We start from the raw sequence: 9128 nt of genomic DNA on the forward strand, positions 1-9128 counted from the left end.
TTCGGTAATAGTGTGGTGTGATGCTTGTGTTTTTATGTCTGATTTTGTAAACAAGTAGGTTTTACGTGAGGTGAAACTGGGAGTCCACAAGCCAGATCAGATGGCTGAAGGGGTTAAAAACCGAAGCCTGGAAAAGCTGCAGGCCAGGGGACTGGACTAACTGCCTAAAAGGGAGAAACAGACCATTGCCTCGTGGTGAAAGTAAAAGACCTGGGATCATTTCCTAGCTCTGCCACTGTGTGGTCCTGGGCATGTCACTTCACCTTGCTATGGCTGGTTTACCCCATCTCCAAAATGGGGCCCGTCTCAGAGGGATGCCAGGATACTGAATCCATTAGGGTCCAAACGTTCCTGATACGTGCTGCTCTGCGAGGGGCCTTTGCGGGTACCCCGGAGGAAGCTGGGGAAGGGATTATTCCCTGGCTGGCCCTGGTGTCCCCAGCCAGTGCTGTTGGCTGGTGTGGGACCAGGACATGTTTTCCCTGTGATTCTAGGAGGAAACAGGCACAGTACCTGCATAGAACTTGAATGTGCCGTCGTACTCATAGGACCAGGCAAAGCAGCCAGAGCAGTTCTGAGACTTGGGGTAACATGTATGTCACTGCAGAATGTGGTCCAAAAATGTCTACGGATGCTGTACCGCCTTGTTCCATGCTGCCCTGTTGAAGGTGGGCTTATCCCCACGGCCGGGATCTGGACTGCAGCCTGGTGGGATCTGGATGCCAAGGCTCGGGGCTCTGCTCCATGGCATCTGGCCTGCAGCGGGGTGGAGGATGTGGCACCCCAAGCCTGCATCAGGCAAGCCCAGACCGTGGCTCTGCTGGGGGAAGGGAGATGGGGGAGAGCAAAGGCAGCAGCTCTAGGCTCTGCTGCCCCTTGTTGATCTTCTCTCAGCTGGGCAGCCTGTCTGGAGGCTTCCTACCCCTGCTCTGATTGGCCAAACTTCCAGCCAATCAGGGCAGCGGAGGGTACAGCCTGGGAGCAGGGGAGATAAGGCACAAAGCCATGTGTATCGGGGTGCTGCAAAGGTAAGTGCACCCCTGTCGCCCAGACCCCGCACCCCCAGACAGATCCTGCACCCCCTTCCATCCAGACCCCCCACTCTCACCCACTTCCTGCACTCTCCCTCCCAAACCCTGCACCCTCCCACCCAGAACCCACAGCCTGCTCTTGCACCCCTCTCTGATGCAGACTGCCCACCTGCACCCTGTTTCTGCCCCCTCCCTCCCAGATCCCAGACCCTCCTACACCCTTCCTCTCACCTAGACCCCCACCCCCAGCCTGATCCTGCACCCCCTCCCACCCAGATCTCCCACCCCCAGCCTGCTCCTGCACCCCACTCCAACCCAAACTGGCTAATTCCCTGCCAGCTCCTGCACCCTCTCTCCCGCCCAGACCCCACAGCCCTGGCCCTCATACAGTTGGGGACCACATCAGTGAGGTGTTTTGTTTTCGCTTCTCATGTCTGTGGCCCCCAACTGATTTGTCTACAGCAGGAGTCAGCAACCTTTAAGGCCGAAATTTGATCTTTTGACCTCTATGTATGGTCTGAGTGCTGGTGATACTTTTTAAAGTCTCTAGTAGTCCTACTTACAACAGTTTCACTCATAAATAAATGAAGATGCAGAGCTTTACCATTTAGGTGGTGGTTGGTAGCATTAGCTGGTCTTTTATTAATCCATAGGCAATGGCTTTGAGCCAGCTCCCAGCTGCGTGGGGGAGGAGGGGTGGGTCTGAGCTCCCACCTTGCACGTGGATGAAAATCGGCTCCCAGCCAGGGGTTGGTGACCCCGGGTCTACAGGCTAATGGCCGCCAACCTGCAAAAGGTCCCCACCTCCTGCTGTAGTCCTATTGGAAGTGCTCATTTCATTGCTTGGTCAGAGGCCAGAGAGTGAGCAAAGGGGACTTGGAACGCAAGCTGCATATAAACAGGCTGAAGGTGGGGGACTGGGTAGGTGGAGGAACCTCTATTTGTGAAGAATCAAGATTGTAGTGCCAGAAAAAACCTCCTTTGTCCAAAACTCTGACTCCTTGGAAAAAAGGCTCCATTAGAGACAGGGTCAGCTCTAAATTGGATGCAAATGCTTGGAGCTGGTTCCCGTGTGAACTGGTCTGACCTAGGTAACTCCTCTGGGGCTTGTGATAGAGCCAAATGTAGTGGAGAAGATTGCTCATGAGATCCTCAAGCCATGAATTTCTTTCCAGACCATGCAGAGAGAACATAAAAGGCAGTAAAAAAAATTCAAATTGAGCTGCTTCTTTCTGTTTGGAAGTGATGCTAGACAAGGATGGTTCATCCAAAGTTGCCTTAATTCATTGTTACCAGCAGTGTCAGGGTGTTACCCAGCTTCCTATAAAAAGTCTGTCGTATCTGATGCCTAGTACTTTGGCGCCATGGTCACATAGCTTCTCTCTGGCTGCCGAAGGCATGGAAGGGTTAACTATGGAACAGCTTGTTTGTTTGCTGACTGCACAAGGGAGAGAGCTGATAAGATTTGGAATTACCTTAATCTTTCTTATTAAAGCTGGGTGGAAGAACAAGTCAGAGGACTGGCAAAAGCTTCCACAGGAAGGTCTGGGAATGGCAGTCACCCCTGTCAATTTACCCCTAAAAGTTATGCAGTCTAATCTTGCTGCTCCTTGTGCACGCTGGCAGGGCAACCTAAAGGGCTGGGCATGGCTTAGTGGGCCAAGCAGTGTTGTGTTCTAACCCAGGGTTGCCTCTCATTCCCCTGAGTCCCTAGGGCAAGTCGTGTCACTGCTTTGTGCCTCAGTTCCCCATCTGTAAATGGGAGGGTGTGGTGATTCTATCTGAAGCGTCTCGCTCCGTGTTAGGAGGGTTAATTACTAAAGTGCGCAGCACATCTTAGAGTGGGGAGAAACTCTGCAGAAGAGCTCTCGCTATCCCCGGTGCTTTCTGGCTGCAGCATCTCCAGGCGCCTCTTTACATGGTCACTCCACGGCTCTGAGTTTAAAGCCTATTCTGATGGTTCGCTTCAGACATTCAGGCAACCCCCAGGATTCCTGAATGAAAAGCGCTGCAGCAGATGCTGTTATGCTGACCTGGACAGCCAGGGTAGATGACCTCAATGGCTTCTTCTGACCTTGAAATCTATTCATCATTCTACAAAGCACAGTGATGATCTTAGAATGAAGAGGAGGATAAAGGAACAGCATCCCACCCACATGCCTTTGTTTAGGGCCCTTTTATTAAATTCTGCTTGTTAAGGCCTCTTCTCTCCCTTAAGTTTATTATTATTTCAGCCCAAAACAGCGGCACTTTCCTCTCTGACATCAGTCCTGCTCCCTTGCAAGCCAGCAGCTCCTGGCTTCCCCTGGTAGGGGAAACGTACAAGCAGGCTGTAATTAATAGAAAGGGGATTCTTTTGCGCAGACAAGACCCAGGAGTTCTCTTTACTTCCCAGGCTCACTAAAGCCTGTGCTGTCCCCAAGTCCCGGCCAGGCGCTGCGAGGAGATGAGAAACGCCGATGGACCTGATTCTGACCTCGCTCACATAACGTGATCCATGCCAGCACTGGCTCCTGATTCCTACCAAAGTAGCTGGGATTAGAATCAGGCCTTCCAGGCACCAGCCTATGGCATTCCCTTTGTCCCCGAAGGCAAATTCAAGTTCACTGTGCCCTCGAAAGGCAGATTGCCACTGGCTGTCACAAAGTAGCTGGGGGAGGTGCGCAGATTACCATCAAGTCTGTTCCTTCCCGCTAATTGAAAGATCTTATCAGCCAGGTCTCTCCAGGCACCAGCAATCATCGTCTGGTGAATAAAACACACCACGGAGAATTGGCTGGGACAGACATGTTCTGGCTAGAGAGATAAGCAAAGCAGCTGATTGGTACTGCGGTTCAGTGTGAAATTCTGGCTTACGGCACAACTGCTTGTGGAGCTCAAGGGATCAGCAGTGAAGTATGGTCAGAGCTGCAGCGCTGAACCTTCCTGCCAGGGGAAACCTCCCCAGATCATCCCAAGCAGAAAGTGAGAGGGGTCCCAGGGATGGAGAGCAGAGATCTGAGCAAGGAGGACACAGAAGGCTAAGATATAGTCAAGATGTAGCCCCCACTTCCCAACTAGTAGGTGTAGTGTAACTGGCAGTGTAAGCAGTTTCTACTCTGCCCTCCCCTCCTCACCCACAGGCACTGGTGTAGGGGGCATGGCCAGAGAACTATGGCAGACCTTGGCCTTTGAACTTCAGAGCCAGCCAGGATAGTTTGGAGTGGCCCCTAGGTTGACTTAAGTTTCACGAAGGCTAGAGGGACATGGCACCAGCCCAAGGCTGGGAGGGAAGCTGCCCCATCCATAGCCTTCTGCTGGCCATAGATGAGGCTCTTCCGCAGACTTGTAACAAAATTCAGATTCCCAATTTGGCGCTGTTACATGTAGTCAAAAATGTGCCGGTCTAAATCTAGCAGTGAGCAAAGGAGAATTTCTCTCCAGATCTCCCTCTCTAGGCATCAGCTTGGTGGCTACCCTCTCCAACAGGAATAGCATTGAGGGTACCAAGGAACAAAGAAGGATTGGACCTGATCTTCTGAATATTCAGTGATGCATCCCCCTCTTTTCATTAAAATCAACAGAATGGCAGTGTCAGAATCAGGGTTCCCTCTATTTTTTTCCATCCAGGGCAGAATAAATTTTGTTATGTGCACCAAGGAATATGGGGATGTGCACCACCCATAGAGACACATGCTGTCGACTGTGGGTGCTCTGCTAATCAGCTGAGCTGCACCTGAATCTCTCCTGAGCAGCCACCCAAGCACTCAGCTTACAGGGAACACTGGCCATAACTGTGAGGCTTTATAAACTGCAGGGAGTCTGGGAGGGAGAATGAAATGGAATGTATGAAGGCCAGGAATCCAAAGAGATGGTGACAGAGTCTGTGAGAGGCACCCGATCCTGGTGATGTAAGACACTCATGATGACTATGACTAGTTTGTTTCTCTCCCCATGCAGGATCAATGTATGCTCTTTCATGAAACTAGTAAGAGTAGCGATGAAGCTGTAAAGATTTCCTTGTTTTTTATGTGTAAAGATTTCAGGATCTCTGGATGGAATGTGGTAGGGAAGCACAAAATATTGTTAATGATGATCAATCAGGGCAGCTTAATAGTGCTCAATTTCTACTGTGGAATAGCCAAGCTGTAAAACACTATGGAAATCTAGCCTGCCAGTTTAGATAGTAGGAATCTGGCTAGTGGAAGGATATTGGTAGTTCCAGACATGTTGGAAGTACATACAACAATGAATAATACAGCGACCACTTGTACTGAGCACAGCTCACTAGATCCGTCAGGCACGTACATTAATAGCCTTCTCCCATACGATATGAGTGGAAAGGGAGCCATAAGGGAATATGCTGATTTTTAAAAGCAGCGTGTGATTCACCTGTGGAATTTGCCGCTGGAGGACATGATTGAGGTGAGTACGTTTGGGCATTCAGATTACCGAGAATACTACTTGCCATTTAGAATAAACAACTACCAGGCCCACCTGTCCTCATGCCTCAAAGCGCAAACTAATCAGTACTGGGATTCCAGGAAAAAAATCCACCGTCCCTCCCCCAACCATGGGACACCACTGCAGAAATCACCTGGTGTTGGTCAAAACCTGCTGCTGTTTGATCATACCACTGGGAAACAACCAACCACGTCAAGACCAAACCTGTTCCAATGACTAACTGCGTCTAAGTCAGCTGGGAACTCTTCAGCTTGGAACTCGTGCTCCTTCACACTGCAGATAAGGCTAATGCTGGAGCCCAGCAGGACTAAAGACCGAATAATTCCCCTCATAGACATTTAAGAGTGCACTAAAGCAGTTCATCCAGGCAGACAACCAATGGCAGGATCTCTGCCGTCTTGTTGTGTCTTAGGGAAAATGAATTTAAAGGCACTGCCGCTTCTAACCCGAGTGTCTGAGAGAGCAGGCTCAGAATTCCCACCCTCCACCAGCTGACTGTGCAGCAGTTTCTTAAGGGACATGGCAGAAGCCCCATTGCTTGACACAGGAACCATCCTGCCTGGGAGAGGGGATGGACTGGATGGTCTAGTGCAAGGGTCAGCAACCACTCCAAGGCTGAGTGCCAAAATTTGATCTTTTCACCTCTATGTATGGTCCAAGCGCTGGTGATACTTTTTAAAGTCACTAATAGTCCTATTAAGATGCAGAAATTTACCATTTAGGTGGTAGGTGGTAGTATTCGCTGGTCTTTTGTTAACCCATAGGCAACATGGCTTTGAGCAAGCTGCTGGTTGCATGGGGGAGGAGGAATGGGTCTGAGCTCCTGCCTCGCATGCTGATGAACATCAACTTTCATGCCGCTCTTGGCACTTGTAGTGGGCATTGCTGACCCCTGGTCTGGTGTTCCTTTTATAGAGTCATAAAAATTATGCTCAGAGACAATATTATCACAGAATCATAGAACAATAGAGCTGGAAAGGGCCTCAAGAGGTCATCAAGTCCAGTCCCCTGCCCCATGGCAGGACAAAGCACCATCTAGGTCATCCCTTTTATTTATCTAATCTGCTCTTAAATATCTCCAATGATGGGAGCTTCTACAGTCACCCAGGCAATTTATTCCAGTAATTAACCACCCTGACAGGAAATTTTTCCTGATGTCCAATCTAAACTACCCTTCCTGCAATTTGAACCCATTGCTTCTTGTCCTATTCAGAGGAAAATAATTTTTCTCCCTCCTCCTTGTAACATCTTTTAGGTACTCAAAGCAGTTTTCTATGCCTTCGCTGTTGCATCCAGGGCTGTAGCTCTGTGGGTGAAGTTACCAAGCTAGCAGACAAGGTGATTCCCATACTGGGGAGTGACAAAAGAATTATCCCCTGCATGCTCTAAAGTTTCCATTTATAAACTTGCTCCAGCCATAACAGTCTTTCACTGAAATATCAAGGAGGTAGCTGTGCTAGTCTGTGTCTGTTGACCCTTGCATGGAATGCATCTGACGAAAAGGGTCTTTGCCCATGAAAGCTTATGCTCCAATATATCTGTTATTCTATAAGGTGCCACAGGATTTCTCATAGTCTTTCATTCATTCATGCACACCAAAGTGGGGCCGGAGCAAAAGCCCAGTTGGAAAGCATCCCATTTTCTTCAATGAGTTTTTGGATCAGGCCCTTGGTCTGAACACTCTGCAGCTAGCAGATGGCAGCTCTTGTTAGTCACAGTGACTGTGTCCAGCTGATTTTAGCACATAGCCACCACATTATCCAACAGTGTCCCCCACTGGCAACAGCTAAGGCACTGGCAGTTGCGCTCTCAATCTCTTCTAATGCCAGCTATAAAGTTATGACGACTCTGCCTACAAGCAAGGAAAAAGTCTGATCCCCAAAACAGAAAATCCTGTTTTAAAAGATCGTGTGTGTGTGTTACACACACACACACAATAAGAATATTTAACATTTCTAAAGTGTCTGAAAACAGCTCACAAACATTACTAAATCACACTTCTTTGCAAGAATGGATGGATAAGAAGAAAATTGTATTTCTGTCTTATGGGAGATTTCAGCAAAGGCTTTTATTGGCCATAGATTCTTCTGGTTTAGTTGATGCTTGGAGAAAAGCAAGCGCATCCTTTTGTTAATTCATGAAATTGCGTGATTGGTCATAACTGGACAAATTATAAGTTGCAGTGAAAGTGTAAACACAGATGTGAAATCTTGAGATTCAGACATGCAAAACAGAAGCAAAGCATTGTTGGGAAAAAGGTTTCCTTGCCTTTCTGCTTCCAGTATAACCCAGTTGTATCTCAGTCACACCTGTCCCTCTTTGTCCTGCATGGGTGACCATGAGAATATTTTGTTTACCTTTTTGTGGGTTTTCAAAAAGGGTTTTCCAGCTCCAAGTCTAATTCAGATGTCTTTTGAGAACACCCTCCAGTCAAGTTCTAGAGTTAGTAATCTCTTTTGTTCTTGCTTTAAATAAGACGAAGTAGAAATACTGAATGGGGAAAATAATGGTTCCATGACTGAGGGAATGCTAAACCTGGGGCAAAGGAATTCTCCTGCGAATAACGGCTCAAATCCCAAAGCAATCTTTTTTTCGCCCCTAAAGATAGCAAACAAACATACAAAAAATCCCTTATTTTGTTCAAGTGAGGATAAGGCACCTCAACAATAATTACGTCTAGAATGAGCAGACCTGGTAAACGATTTCTTTCTCATGAATATCAGTAGAAATAAGAGGGGGGCACATAGATCAATAGACACATTACTAAGGAGATTATGTGGATTTTTTCCCACAGGGTTAATAGATTTTGATACACTGAGCAATCGTCTCCAGTTGCATTTGATCTTTCACATAAATAGAGTCCAAGAAAGATTTTCTAGAGAATCAGATTGAAATAAAGTCCAAGGAAGATTTTTCTAGGGACCCAGATTGCAAAGGCAAAACTTTTTTTTTTTTTCCAAACCACTCACCCAAACTAGCATCTGAGGCAGGGTCTGATTCTTTCAGTCCCTTTCAGTCAGAGAAACTCCGTAAAGAGAACATATCTCCAGCAGCCCTTTTACCAGAGGGAAAAATCTCAATCAAAAACCCCAAACCTCCCTCATTGTCTTTGTACAAACAGGCTCTGAAGCAGCACCTGCATGCAGAGAGACAGCCCTTGTGGTCCAGCCGGGTGTGTTCCCCAGCACCGACACAAAGAGAAGCAGTGCTGGTATTAGAAAGCAATTGCCTACCTGAGGGTGTGTAGTCGGGAGCAAGGCTTCTGCTGATATGTGACTCTTCCACAGTGTCTCTGTCACAGTAGTGTGATTGTGTGTATATATATATGTACAGTACACACACATCCACACATCTCCCGCCCCAGCCTACCACCACGTGCATCTATGAGCCCACCCCCCAGGATGCTGGCTGGCTGACACATTAACAGCTGGGGAGCAGCACTGTGCCATCAGCATCTCCCCCCACCCCCGCCTCCCACTGAAACCTTTCCAGAAACAGTGTCACTTTGTGATCTCTTTACCGTACATGCCATGACACCAGCTTGCTGTGGGCAAGCAGTGCCACATTGTTTTGCTCACTCTTTGGAGGTGCAATAGTGACGAAGGCTCAGACCCCCCGAGCCAGCTAATTGCTGCACAGAATCCCAAAACAGCT

This window comes from Carettochelys insculpta, chromosome 3 (assembly GCF_033958435.1).
Source record: "Carettochelys insculpta isolate YL-2023 chromosome 3, ASM3395843v1, whole genome shotgun sequence".
NCBI classification, from domain to species: domain Eukaryota; kingdom Metazoa; phylum Chordata; order Testudines; family Carettochelyidae; genus Carettochelys; species Carettochelys insculpta.